This window comes from Misgurnus anguillicaudatus, chromosome 16, assembly GCF_027580225.2.
Source record: "Misgurnus anguillicaudatus chromosome 16, ASM2758022v2, whole genome shotgun sequence".
Lineage (NCBI taxonomy): Eukaryota > Metazoa > Chordata > Actinopteri > Cypriniformes > Cobitidae > Misgurnus > Misgurnus anguillicaudatus.
The window spans coordinates 5,795,741-5,809,924 of NC_073352.2; the positions used below are offsets into that span (position 1 = coordinate 5,795,741).

At 37.9% G+C, this 14,184-nt stretch overlaps 1 long non-coding RNA gene across 1 annotated transcript; it reads left to right on the forward strand.

The window, feature by feature from the left end:
• Positions 1–2,042: 2,042 nt before the first annotated feature.
• On the forward strand, positions 2,043–4,072 carry LOC129422031 (uncharacterized). Its single transcript, XR_008637262.2, has 2 exons — positions 2,043–2,096; positions 3,936–4,072. It is a non-coding gene; the product is annotated as an uncharacterized lncRNA (long non-coding RNA).
• Positions 4,073–14,184: the final 10,112 nt, after the last annotated feature.

Sequence of the window (14,184 nt, forward strand, 5' to 3'; positions counted from 1 at the left end):
CATTTAATTTGGCAGTTTTACCAGCTGATTGGGGAATTGCCGTTTAATTAGAAGCTTCTCCCAGTAGCACACTGAACGATTTTGGCAATTTAATCATATTATGCACGATAATTTGCATGTAAATTATTCTATTCACAGACCTCCCAGTCTACAGCTCGCGAAACACATCGAACCAACTTCCTCACTGCTTCACCCTGAGAAAATCATTGACAATAACATATTCATTATTGACAATTTAATAACCAAGACGGCCTTAGAAGATAATAACCAAGTCGTGTCCCCGAACCATTCTACATGCACACACAGCAGGACATTTCAGTACCTCAATCTCTATCCAGGGTCTTCAAGTGAGACCCTAAGTTAGGAAATGTAGAAACACAGAAAAACTAGACATTGGCCTTTAATTATTCAAAAATATATTTATATTTAGAGCACTAAATGATGAACCCACTCTACTTCTGTAATACTGTGCTGTTATTTCTTTCCCTGCAGGTACAAAACAAGTCCAAATTTCTTTGTCCCATCACACAGTATAAAATACTGAGCAGTTATAGTGTTGTGGGAGAAAAGACAGTTTTAGGCGAAGCGTCAGAAGCAATCTAATGATTTTAAATGAGCAGGCAGTAGTAAAAGCCTGACAATTCTCCATCACAACAGCAGATGATGGTTAAAACGACTAGAAATCAATATTCCGACCGGGTGTCTCCCACTGATAAGAGGTGCCAAGACAATGTTGACTATTAAACTCGACAGCTTGAGATATTACACTATTACTTATGCTATTTTTAATAATCTATAATATTTGGGCTATAATTAATTAATTCTATGGATCAGATTATATCTCGGTCTGAGATGAGGTCGAATGGGTCTATTAAGACTTGTAATGAGAAAGGAGAATTACAATCTTAGTGCAGAGAGCTTGTGAACAGACAAATATACACCCGGCTCTTTTAAACACACAGTCCAGGGGAAGAGAGATACATACACATAATACATACAAATAATAACAAACCTTTAATAGGCTCTGCTATGAATTAAAATGAATTCATTTTAAGAAGTGGGTAAAGTGCATGATCTTGTTTTGTACTGTATTGGTCTTTATTAAAAACTACATTTGTGATATTAAACTTTGCTTGTTCAGAATGATAGTATTTTCTGAAACTTAGTCCAGTTTATTAACTTTATTCATAGAGCACATCATGTCAACTTTGTAAAGTGGATGTGATGTGTGATGTAAATTGTTAACATAGGCCAGAGGGGGGCGTGCTTCTCTTTGAACATGCATTATTCAAGAATACAAAGTTAATATCTATATCTAAGAAGATGGCCCTTTGCAATCTTATTTAAGTATTTCTTAAAGTAATAGTCCTCCAAAACTATACAAATGTGAAAGCAGAAAATTATCAGGTTTATTTTAGTAGCTTATTTTATCAAATTAATATTTGAATAATAAGGAAATATTTCAATGCATTTAAATAATAAATCACATTTTAGCCCAAAATCCTCCTTCTCTGCTGCTTGTGAAGTCCTCAAAATCGTCTTAATGCAAAATCCTTCTCTTTACTTTTGACTTTATGTGAAATGTGACACATCTGATCAACCAAATGGGTCATTCTACAAAAAAGGTGGAAATGCTTGTCCTTGCTTTTGCAGACCCCTTAATCATTTAATTTGACCCAATAATCCCATAATGATATATATTTAAGAAATATAGACTGTCCTTAAAATGATGAGAGAGTTTATTAATTTAATTTTCTTTTTTTAAACTTTTTTTAAATGTCTGGTCCTGAAAATTGCCCTGTCCCTTTGATCATACGTGGAAGTTGAACTGTGTACTTATTATTTAAAACCATGTTTTTTATAAAACAAATCTAATTTACATTTACCTTTAACCCTGTATGAATTTACTACAACACTGAAATGGTAAAAAAATACACTATTAATATGAATAATATCAAATAAATATTTGTCTACCAAATTTATGTCATTGGTGTTCCGACACAAAGCACTTTTATTTTGAAAGAATGCATCAGCTCTTTGAAGTTTTTCATAGGTCAAGAGGTCAATGGAAGAATTGCAGTGGAGGAAGGCAAAAGGTTTGTGAGATATCTTACCTTATTTGTCTAAAATATCATGATATATCGAAGAATTTTGAGATAAGATTTTTTGGATGTCATTAGTGTTACTCTATTTTATAGCTGGGTGTTAAGATCTTTACATAAAAATACATTATACTGAATAAGTATGTGATTGCTACATCTCTGATGAAATAGCACGGCTAATGGCAGCCATTTTGTTAAAATTTTATTTTTTTCTGTAAATTTGGTGTTACCGTCATTGGTGTTACTTCTCTAATGAGTACTTCCTAAGCACTATTCCTTTAACTGACCAACATAAAAGCATTAAAAACAAAACAAGATGGAAAAATTTTAAGTTTATAAGTTTTATAATATTTATTATCTTTTATTATATTCTCATTTTGTCAGGTATTGAAGATACAACATCATAGATTCTTTATTAAAATGTATTAAAAAGTTAAACATAGATTAAGCTCCCCGTTTTGCGGATTCATAGATTTGACCAGTTAATTAATGCCATTAAAGCAGTTTTGGGTATGTTGAAAGAAGTTCATTTAAACAGATTTCCATCACCCGAATTCCACCTTTTCTGTAGAATGACCCAAATAAATTATCATACGATTATTTCTCCTGGTTTTAACCAAAAAATGCATGTATGGGGCCAGAGAAAAGGACACAACTACCATTTACAATCTCGGACGTATAAACAGTGCGCTCGCATCAATAAGATGAAGTTGTGGCTTCAGGTTAGAGGCCTCTACTGTTGTGTCACGCGGAGGTTATGGGTCTCAGTCAATATGCAATACGGCCGTTTGGCTCACTGATAAACAGTCTCTTGTGAATGAGGCAGGGGGATGTATTGATGACAGTCTGAATTTTTCTTACCGTTGCAGGCCTCTTATTTCTGCACACGGCGAGAAAGCTTTTGAGGGGGATTTATGCAAGCACCGTGTGGTATCTCCAGCCGCACTTGCAGATGAAGCTTTAAATTGTGCATCACAGCAGACAGAAGTTGTTTAAATGCATTGAAACCGAGAGTCCCATAAGCTAAATTAAGAGACAGAATGGTGCTTGTAAATCCAGCACAGATGCACACCTATACTGTAGGGAGAGAAAGGCATTCTGGGGCTATCGGAAGTTCATGTTTGCAATAACAGAATCCATCCGCTGATGTCACACCGCAACTATGATGAAAACTTACCATGATTGATCAATAAAGCAATAGAAAAAGCATAACAATGCTGTATGAAATGTTGATGCATTTAGAGTATGTCATGGTTAAAGGTGCAGTGTGTACATTTTAGTGGCATCTAGTGGTGAGGTTGTGAATTGCAACCAACGGCTCAGTCCACTACCCAACCCTCGCTTTTGAAATGCATAAAGAAGCTACGATAGCCACCACCGGACAAACATTTCATTGTCGGAGACAACTTAGTGAAAAGGTTTGTCCGTTAAGGACTTCTGTAGAAACATGGTGACACAAAATGGCGACTTCCATGTAAGGGGACCCTCAGTGTATGTAGATAAAAACGTCTCATCCTAAGGTTATAAAAACATAAAGGTTCATTTTAAAAGGTCTTTATACACCCCTGTTAATATAGTTTTGTATATTATTTTGCATTTTTGTCAAGAGATCCTTCTAAAAATTACACACTGCACCTTTAAGTCTTCAGCTGCTATATTGTCTCTAGAACCATTTTGTATATGTTTGTGCATCTCTAGGAGAGGAAAACATTGCGTGAATGCATTGCCCAGGAAATATTTTAGTTACAGATTTATGAAAATCTTCAATCTCGTCATTTCTCTGACAAGAAATGAGATGTTAAAGAAATCTTTTTGTTCTTTTCTTTCCTACAGGCTATGTTCTACATGTTAAATTCAAATCTGAATTTCTGCATCCAGTCCATATATCCGGCCCAGTATCCACATATGTTTTCCTAACATTCCAGGCTGATGGAATATCTTCAGGCCATGAGCGGAGAGGTGAAACATTTTACAAAAGCGTCTCACCTTAAAGAGGCAGATTATCATCACCTCCAATTCGAAAGATATCTACGTGTCATCACAGACAGAAAGATAGAGCCTATAAGATGTTTTTTCCTAAGCAGATAAAATCTGGACTACGGCAAAAGAAAACAACAACAACAAAAAATAAGTTGCGCTCACAGTTTTGGTGGCTTCTAATAATTGGTTTCTTCTTTTATTGTCCCTGCCAGCTGAAACTACCATTAATCCCCTTTTATTTGGCTGGAGTGTTACAGCCAGTAAAGTATCGCTATGCTGTTGGCAGAAGAATGACATTCGCTGTACATACACAGACTGTTTCACTTTAAAAGCAGAGAACGGATCTATAACTTGTGCTATACAGACAGACCAGTAAATAAACGTGTACAAGATTACAAAACTAAACATTTGGTTACTCAACGCTCTGCAGAGATACGGAAGACAGACTTTAAATAATCATATAAGAGTATAAGAAATATATTCTGTTTTAATCTCAATACACAAATGTTTCCCTGATTCTTGTCCAAAGATGTTCAATTCTAAAACAATTGGCTAATATTCTTAATTTACATTGATAGTCATTAGAACAAGATAATTGAACATTACTGTAGATTTGTTTAAAAGTTCAGTTTCAGCAACTAGTCAGACCATTAATCAAACAGAAATTGGAAGTAAAGTTCGGACCAGACGATTATCGCATCACCGCATGTGCGCCCGATGAAACGGTCTATAGGGATCATACAAACACATTGCATGTAGCAATGACGACTATCAACTAAGTTGTTGATTCATGTCATAGTTCTTATTATATTGCTGTATTGACCAATCAGCTTTCAGAACCCAAACTACCAAATTTTATATATAAAATAAACATATCCAGTATAGGATACAGTCAATCAACAAAATAAAGGCTGTAATAGTTGGTCCTTGATGATGATTGGTCAATGGCTGTGGTTTATAATAAAGCACAGCTATAACCACATACATGTCACTACAGTGTGTGTGTCGTACAAAATACGGACTACCGGCACATCCGGGAACTTGACTGTAAATTTCGTCACCGCCCCTTTTCGGGGGATAAAAAAGCAGCGCTTCCATTGGCTTCCATTCAAAACAGCGGAACAAAGCAACGTTTCCACACAGCCGGCAGGCGCAAACAACCCACGAAATCACTCAGACCAAACATGCCGAGTACCCATCCGTCCATCCTGCCTGCCATAGAGCGCGAAAGACACACCAACACATTCAACCTGGTCAATATAAAAACATGTCCCTTTCATTCTCACAGCGTCAAATTTGTGTAGCAACGCCATCCAGTGATTGCTGGAAATATCGCTAAGCCAGTTAGTTGTATGACTCGACGGAAAAGTGCACTCAGTACTCTAAATATAAAGACATAATAAATAAATACGAAGTAACTTTCAAATACGAAGTAAAATCATTCACTTGCTTCCCTGTTGACTCGATGAGGTACGAGTAAATGTCCGGGTAAGACACCTCTGGCCAATAGGGAGCGTTGATACACAAATTTGATGCTGGGAGAATGAAAGAGACATGTTTTTATATTGACCAAATTAAATATGTTAATTTATCTTTCGCGCTCTATGGCAGGCAGGGTGGACAGATAATTACTCAACATGTTTAATCTGAGTGATTTCATAAGTTATTTACACCTGCCGGCTGTGTACGAAGGTTGCTTTGTTCCGCTATTTTGAATGGAAGCCAATGGAACGTCTAGTGCGATTTCCCCCAAAAGTGGGCGTGAACCTGTTCAGAGACATTCTATGATGTTGCGCCGGTTGTGCGTATATCCTTTAAGGGGGCGTGTACACCAAAGCTTTTACACCCGCAGCCGGCACATGTTTTCAATTGTTTCCAATGGAAGCTCTGCGTTTTTCAAATAAGCCAGCAGTTAGCGGTTTTCTTCCGTGCTGAAAACCGGCGCCCGGAGGTTTTTCCGTGCTCAGCACTGAGAGTTGAAAAAAATTCATGAAAAGCTCCACTCGTCAATTTCAGTTCTCACGCGGCCGTCCAATCACAGTGGATGGGCGGGACAAGTATCACAGCAACCAACCGTCTCACAGCTAAAGTATCAGAGCTACCAAAGCGCTTAGCTGAAGAAAGCTGGCACTCAGCTGAAAAACAGCTGGCATTCGGCGTTGTACAGGCGTTTTCAGCCGCATTTAAAAGTTTTGGTGTGCACAACCCCTAAAGGTGGGGTGCACGATCTCTGAAAGCCAATGTTGACATTTGAAATCACCTTAACAAACACTCCCCTACTCCAATAAAATCCTGACCTTCTTTTGATAGACCCGCTCCACACATGCGCAACCCAGGCAACGATGTCGATTAGTAGACATGTCCCTTACTGCTGATTGGCTACAAGTGTGTTTTGGTACTCGGCCCAAAAATCTGGCACCCCGCCTTTAAATTAGTACACTGTAAAAAATACTTTGCTGCCTTAAATTTTTTTGTTGAATCAACTCGGATTTACAAGTCATTTCAACTTACGTAAGCAATAAGGTACGAGAGGTGCTATATCGTGAATAAGTAACGGCTGAAACAGCCAGGGGCGGCGTTTGCGTATGGCAAGCATTCAGACAAAACACCAGAAATCAACAGGCTATAATGATGCTAAGCCTCTTAGTTGGTTAGCTGGCTGAGTAAACTACGTGTGCTCTATCACATCATTAAAAGTCTTCATTGTGTTTAGTGTTTATTGGCGGCTGTCATGACAAGATTTCTGAAGGGATGTTACAGCATGTTTGATATTATCTTGTTTTAGTTCAATTGTATTGCTTCCGTATTGTTGTCAGTACATCCGTGCAATCATAGTATGATTTTGTACAGGTTGGTGGAGTATGTACACATATGGATATAATGTGGTTTCATAGATTCGTTATTTGAATGGCCTTCTTGTACAAATATAATTTTTGCCATACCCTAGGTTTTCGTGAAACGCCGCCACTGCCTTCAGCCGTTACTTATTCACGATACAGCACTTGCCTCGAGAACCTTATTGCTTTTATAAAACGGTTACCACACAATATTAAAGTAAAAAAATATTAGTGCAACTTTCATGAAGTTAAATTAATAAAAGCATTCCTTCCGCTAGAAAAAATAGTCCCTGACTGCGAACAACAACATGAAAGTTAAAATAAAAACAACAAACTGTTCTCAGACTTTGTCTCATTATATGTTTATGTGTTGCTAAGGGTGTTGCTAAGGGCGCAGTGATATTAAATAGAACCGTTGGGTGAAGCGGTCATAGCAGTGTTTTATTGTGAATAAAGCACACCTATTGACCAATCAGAATCAAGGATTGGAACTAACCGTTTTATAATATTATTTATCTTGACTAGAGATGAGTTGTTATAACTACAGGTGAGTTGTTATAACTTATAAAATTTAGTTGACTTTTCTCAACTATATTTAATAAGTTGTGACAACTCATATCTGTTGACATGACTTGTAAATCTGCGTTGATTTAACAAAAAAATTTTAAGGCAGCAAAGTATTTTTTACAGTGTAGTATAACAAAGTGTCATTATTCATGCCACACTGAAAAAAATGATTCATTGAATTTAACACATTTTTTTAAGGTAAGTGGTTGCAATCAATTTATTTAAGCTACATTTAAACAAAAGTTTTATATTTTATTTTACGTTACTAATCTTTTTTGTTTTGTAACCACTTACCTTAAAAAAATTATTAAATTCAATGAATCATTTTTTTCAGTGGTGCTGAATCAATAAAACAGCATTTTCTTAATAAATTAACACTTATATAACAAATGTGGTTAGCAAGTGAACAAAAGCCACACGTGTCAATGCTACATCGTAAATATTGTTAGAACCGATGCCCAGGAGTCTGTAACCAGCCATATCATATATTTACAATAATCCACAGCCTCGAGGTAAGATAAGTGTTGCTTTAAATAACCTTTAAAAAACTTTCTGTCAAGAAGATTGTGTTAAACTAATGTATTCTAGCTATTAAGCAGACGGACAAAGTATCAGCAAAAATGAAAATAAAACTGAATGGGTAGAGATGCAATATATCTGTGCTAATCACCGAGGCTGGCAATTACCAGACTCGTTTATGCTTCTACTGGACTGCACATATTTTCATGGGCATTGTTAATTAAGACAATGCTCGCTGAAAGCCTAATTAACAATTAGCATAAACATAATTAGCGAGTGGTGACATTTCACTTGTTACATTGTTGAAATCATTTTTAGAAAATGCCCTCGGAGAAATACTGTCACGGCAACATAATAGCCACACTTTGTCAAAGCGAGCGAGTGACTGCCGTGCCTGTGTTCTCCCTGTCACTTCACAAGCGGCAAGCTTTGTTTTAACATGATCACCACTGCCATTTAAGAGATTCCCAGCTTATACAAGAAATAAAACGTACGATGTAGGATTGTAGGGTTTAAACCAAACAATGATGCAAAAATTGGATGAACTCATGGCAGGGTTACTGTATAAACCTCATGATGTTAAAGGGGACATATCATGAAATCTGACTTTTTTCATGTTTAAATGCTATAATTTGGTCCCCAGTGCTTTTATCAACATAGAAAATGTGAAAAATATCAACACAGTAACTTAGTTTTGGTAAACCATTCTCTGCAAGAATCTGAAAAAATAGGTCATTGAAATTTGGCTCCCCTTGTGATGTCAGAAGGGAATAATACCGCTCAGGGAAAAGCTCATTTGCATTTTAAAGGAGACACCCCAAAACTGCACATTTTGCTCACACCTACAAAGTGGCAATTTTAACTATAATAAATTATATATATATCATATTATGAGTTAAAACTTCACATACATGCTCTGCGGGGACACCAAAGATTTATTTGACATCTTAAAAAAAGTCTTGTGAAATGTCCCCTTTAAAACCCTCTATTCCTTACAAAACACAGAAAAGATTGGCTGGGTTGTTTTTGACCCATGTTGGGTAGATATTGGACAGAACACACCGCTGGGTTGGAATTGACCCAATGCTGGGTTGTTTTAACCGAACAGCTGGGTTATTATAACCTATTGTTGCATAACAACAACACAACTATATTGTGTCATTGTTAACCCAGTAAGTGTTTGTCCAATATACTCATTATGGGTCAAAAATAACCCAGACATTTTGAGTGTGTAGGTAAACAACACATTAAAATGTTGTTCCTTTTGGAGTACAATATTATACCCTAAGGGCCCACAGTATTGTGTACCTTAAATATTTTGTAACATTTAAAGTTTATAGGTACAAAACAAGGTAAACAATAGATCCTTAAGGCACAACATTGTGTTATGTTTAGTATGTTTAGTTAATAGTGTAGTTTGCTTGAAATGACATCTACAGTATAACATTTCAAGGTGTTAGATGAATTCATTTGACCGTATTAAGCTATCTGTTGGCATTATCACTTTTAAAGTCTATCTGCTCTGAGGCTAAATATTTGTTGCAAAAAGTCTGTAGTCCTCCAGCAACATGAGAAGATTGCCTGACAGTCAACATTCAAGCATTGACAAAATCTGTATCTGCCAGAGGTAAACTGTTTGTCTTGGAGGTATAAGACATTTAGACAAGACGCATTTGCTTCAGGAAGACAAAGTACAATGGGAAAGTTCTGCAGTCTAAAAGGAAGCTTCATTGTGACACTAGATAAGTGAGTACAAGTGGATTAGAGCCGTAAAGAACAGATCTGTTTGTCTGTCACAGCAGGATCTGATTCATTCCCCATCTGCACACTTGTCCTGAAGTACTTCAATTATGATATAAAATCTAAATAGTAACTGGTTCCTTGTTTTTTTAAAGGGACACTCCACTTAAAAAAATGCTCATTTTCCAGCTCCCCTAGAGTTAAACATTTGATTTTTACCATTTTGGAATCCATTCAGCTCCGGCTCTGGTGCTACCGCTTTTAGCATAGCTTAGCATAATTCATTGAATCTGATTCGACCATTAGCATCACACTCAAAAATAACCATAAGAGTTTCGATATTTTTCCTATTTAAAACTTGACTCTTCTGTTGTTACATCGTGTACTAAGACTGAAGGAAAATTAAAAATTGTGATTTTCTAGGCAGATATGGGAATAGGGTGGCCATTCGTGCCAGTTCCGCCGGACACGTCCCAAACATGCCCTCGGGCTCGCTCTCCAGAAGTCGCGCTGGTCGACCGCATACGTCATCAAGGTTTAATATTTCGGGTTTAATTTCAGCAAAGCAACCGTTACATTTCAAGGTAAGAATGAAACTACAATGATTGTATGTCTTAAAATAAATAAATCTTAATTTTATAATGTATTTTAACTGAAATGTGAGAACCTCGATGACGTATGCGGTCGACCAACGCGATTTCCGGAGAACGAACCCGAAAACATGTTCGGGACGTGTCCGGCGGAACTGGCACGAATGGCCACCCTGTATGGGAACCCAGGGTGCGTTCCACTCCAGTTTTAGACACACACTCGCGAACTTCCCTAAGCACTTCCCCTCGGGGGAATCCCTGTCGCCATTTTGAAGTGCGTTCCACTTCGTCAAGTGGACGAGGGAAGTTTGTATGGACAGACCCTCGCTCCCTCGATTTTGACCGAGGTGCTTCATATGTACACTTCATGCAGCTTCATATCCCACAATGCAACACGATTGTGACGTCACTTCAGCAACTCGCGCTTTGTACATGGAGGGGGCGGTCTCCACTTTCCATGTGATCAAGGGCTTAGGGCGATCCATTTGAACCCACTTCAAGTGTTCTAGCAGTAGTGGGCACTCGTACAACGTAAGCAATGACGTACATCCGAGTGAACGAGACTGAGGGAAGTTAGCGAGGGAAGTTCATAAAAAAACGAACTGGAACGCAGGGCCAGTCTCACGGAGTTGCGTATAAATAGCACGAAGTGTGAAAATCGTGCAATACATATGCCAAATTCCAAATTGGCATGCATATGACACACCAGTCCTTTGAAATCTAACCCTAAACCCAAGCAAAAATGGTTTAAAAGACAGAAAAAATTGTGAAACCAATAAATAAAATGACAAAAAAAAATGTGCCGTTTAAGTGAATGGGAAGGACTGGCGTATCATATGGACGCCAAATTGGAATTGGATTTTCACACTTCGTGCTATTTATACGCATCTACATAAGACTGTGTAGGAACGGCTAGGACCTATACTCTCATAATCAAGGGCTTTGCTGCTGTACCATGACTGCAGGAGGCGCAATGATATTACGCAGCACACGAAAATAATCCCCTTGGTAACTTTCAGTAGCAGGGCACTATGTTCGGGCGCTGCACAATATCATTAACAAAGTGGAGTGTCCCTAAATTAAGGTTTCCCTGAAGTAATGATATATGCATGTGTTGCATATTCTGTATGCTTAAAATGTGACCACATGTTAATTAAAAATGTGTAAATGTTATTGCATTAGATAACAAATCATTATCTGTGAACAAGAACAATCTGTGCCATTTTGAAGTTAGTTTAAACTTAAAAGCCGCATTCAGACAGCCAGCGATGTTATCGCTTTGTGTCGCCCGTCTCTTTCAATGAGGCGTTTCTAAATCTGCTTGTGATAAACAAATGAGTACCATCCATGCATGCCAATAACTGACGAGAGAAGGATGACGTGAACTCCACTGCTTCGTTCTCATTGGTAGTTGCTCCCAAAATTTGCTCGACATTTGCATAAAGTTAAACTTTTCTTAACTTTCTTGTTTTTGGAGACCCCCATACGGTCGCCAATGGTTACTTGCGTTCGTGCCACCAGAAGTCACCTGGTATGAATGAGATTGCTTCGCTCTGCTACTGCTGGTCGCTGGCTGTCTGAATGGGTCGTAAGTGTCTGGTTGTGTTGTAAAGAATATTTCCCCTACATCCTTAACCTATATACAAATAAATGTTCTTAAATGTTTTTTTTTTGTTATTTAAAGAACCTTGTAGTCAAAAATGCTTTAAAGAATTACCTTTTTTATAGTCTGATGTCTATCAAAGAACCTTTTGTGAAACAGAACTGTTTTGTGAATGCTAACCCAGACAGCAGATGACATTGGATCCGCACCGGAGCTGCAGACTTCGGACTTCGGCACGGATCTGGTGCAGATCCAGTCCGGTGTCGTCTGCTGTTTGGGAAAGGTTCTTTATACACCCTCAAAAGCTCAAAAACACTGAGAATTTATACTTATATAAACTATAACAGTCAGTTATATTCATAGTCAATCACATCATAGGATGTAAGGGAGAGTGGGGCACAAAGTAACAAGTTTTGGCTTTGGCTCTATCATTCAAATAATACTTAAGTTAGATTCATTATTTTTTACACAATCAACACACACATCTTTGCTACAAATGAACACTTAAAGTTTCTTTGTGGGACCTACCGTTATTGTACAATTACACCGAAAGTGACAGGAGTGCAAACATTACCTCATAGGTGGGATTTATTGTAACAAACAGAAGGTTTTGTTCATAAAGGGATGGACATGGTAAGAAACAATGCTCAGGTAGGCCGTTGCATTTAAACAATGCCCAATTGGCACTAAGGGGCCTAAAGTGTGCCAAGAAAACATCCCCCACATCATTACACCACCACCAGCAGCCTGCACAGTGGTAACAAGGCATGATGGATCCATGTTCTCATTCTGTTTACGCCAAATTCTGACTCTATCATCTGAATGTCTCAACAGAAATTGAGACTCATCAGATAAGGCAACATTTTTCCTGTCTTCAACTGTCCAATATTGGTGAGCTCGTGCAAATTGTAGCCTCTTTTTCCTATTTGTAGAGGAGATGAGTGGTACCCGGTAGGGTCTTCTGCTGTTTTAGTCCATCCGCCTCAAGGTTGTGCGTGTTGTGGCTTCACAAATGCTTTGCTGCATACCTCGGTTGTAACGAGTCAAAGTTGCTCTTCTATCAGCTTGAATCAGTCGGCTCATTCTCCTCTGACCTCTAGCATCAACAAGGCATTTTCTCCCACAGGACTGCCACATACTGAATGTTTCTCCTTTTTCACACCATTCTTTGTAAACACTAGAAATGGTTGTGCATGAAAATCCCAGTAACTGAGCAGATTGTGAAATACTCAGACCGGCCCGTCTGGCACCAACAATCATGCCACGCTCAAAATTGCTTAAATCACCTTTCTTTCCCATTCTGACATTCAGTTTAGAGTTTATGAGGTTGTCTTGATCAGGACCACACCCCTAAATGCATTGAAGCAACTGCCATGTGATCGGTTGATTAGATAATTGCATTAATGAGAAATTGAACAGGTGTTCCTAATAATCCTTTAGGTGAGTTTATATTGGAGGCTTTATTTTACTGTATGACAACTCCTAATACAACCCCTAATATTTTAGCAGTATTAGTATTAAATCTGTAGGATTGTAAAGGAATGTTAATGTCATAGTGCTATTCAGCAAATTTGCATATCAGACAGAAAATGTATTTCCGATACTCCCTGTAAAATGAATTGTCTGTAGGACTGTAATAAGATATTATTACATTAGTAGAAAAAAAGACAGAGCAATTTTCTTATATCAACAACTTTAGATCACAACCAAAACCAACATCTGCACATACAGTGACAATGTCCATGCAAATGCGAGCTGAAAATGAATCAAGCTACAGATAAATGTGTCCGTCTCTCGTCTCTGTGAATGAGAGTTTATTGTTGGTGACAGGATGTTTTTCTAAGTCAATGAGACTGACTAAACTGTCCCTGCCCTGCTGCATCTTTTTATTAAACATCACCTCATCCTCAAACGACAATCTCAGAGAACCATGATTACTGTAATAAGAAAGGTGAAGAGCAGACGACGTAATCTAACGTTTGATTGACAAACTTTGATATGCATTGGTCATTTTGTTGAAACAGTGTGCTTAGCGTCCTGGTAAGTCGATGGAAACATTTCAGCATCATCCATTATAACCACCAAACAGGCCCTGATTGTCCACAGGAGGATTGGAGAGAGAAATTCGGTCAGAAGAACCACCAATCCATTTCCGACTTGATCGAGCTTCCTGTAGGTGGTCTGAAAGTGTTTGCGCATGCAGTCCCATCCTAAGGCCACTGGCAAATTTCTAATTTCCGTTTGGT